Source organism: Pituophis catenifer, unplaced genomic scaffold, assembly GCF_029215685.1.
Source record: "Pituophis catenifer annectens isolate HBS135680 unplaced genomic scaffold, rPitCat1.0.hap2 SCAF_2, whole genome shotgun sequence".
In the NCBI taxonomy this organism is placed as follows: Eukaryota; Metazoa; Chordata; class Lepidosauria; order Squamata; family Colubridae; genus Pituophis; species Pituophis catenifer.
Genome location: NW_027256882.1, coordinates 49,248,497 through 49,249,340, shown reverse-complemented (window position 1 = coordinate 49,249,340; position 844 = coordinate 49,248,497).

The following is an 844-nucleotide window of genomic DNA, read 5'->3' as shown; positions in this document are numbered from 1 at the left end:
ATCGCGGTACCATAAAACGGGGATAGGGGTGTGTGTGTGTGTGGAGAGAGAGAGGAGACGAGCGGCAGAAACCGAAGCATGCCGCTTTCTGATTGGTCTACCGTCTTGGGGGGGCGGAGTTACGATAGCGGAGGAATGAGTATCATAACGGAACGACGTGAGGAGGCGAGGCTTCCCGCTTGATATTTTGAAAACGAGACCGTTGGGCGCTAAGTAACGGAATGCACAGGGAGCCCTTCGGGTTGCGAGCAAGTCGAAAAGGGAGGTTTCTGTGTGGGAAGAGGAACACCCGAGTTGGAGTGGAGCAGGAAAGAATCTAGTTTCCTGAATTTAAGAAATAACTTATCCCTTGGTGAAGTGATTTCCCCCCCCCCCGTCTCCTCCGCCGTTCCTGTATGAACCATAAATACTTCAGGCGAAGGAAAGGCTTTTTATTAAGGGGGTCAAGCCTTTCCTCCCTATGGGATAGCAATAGCACTTAGACTTACTTTACCGCTTTAGTGTCCTTTTACAGCCCTCTCTTAAGCGGTTTACAGAGTCAGCATAATTGCCCCCAACAATCTGGGTCCACATTTTACCCACCTCGGAAGGATGGAAGGCTGAGTCAATCTTGAGCCTGGTGAGACTCGAACTGCAAGCAGCCGGCAGGATACAGAAACAAGCGAAACATCCATTTGATATAAGTGATGTGCCAGCAACAAGTAGAACTGATTAGACATGAGAAAAGACACATCCCCATAAAATACATAGCATCATTTCCCATTCGGATTTGTTTCCTGTAACATTTTTTTAATTGAAAAGTTTTATAAAAGATACAAACATTTTCTCCCACCCTCACCCCATC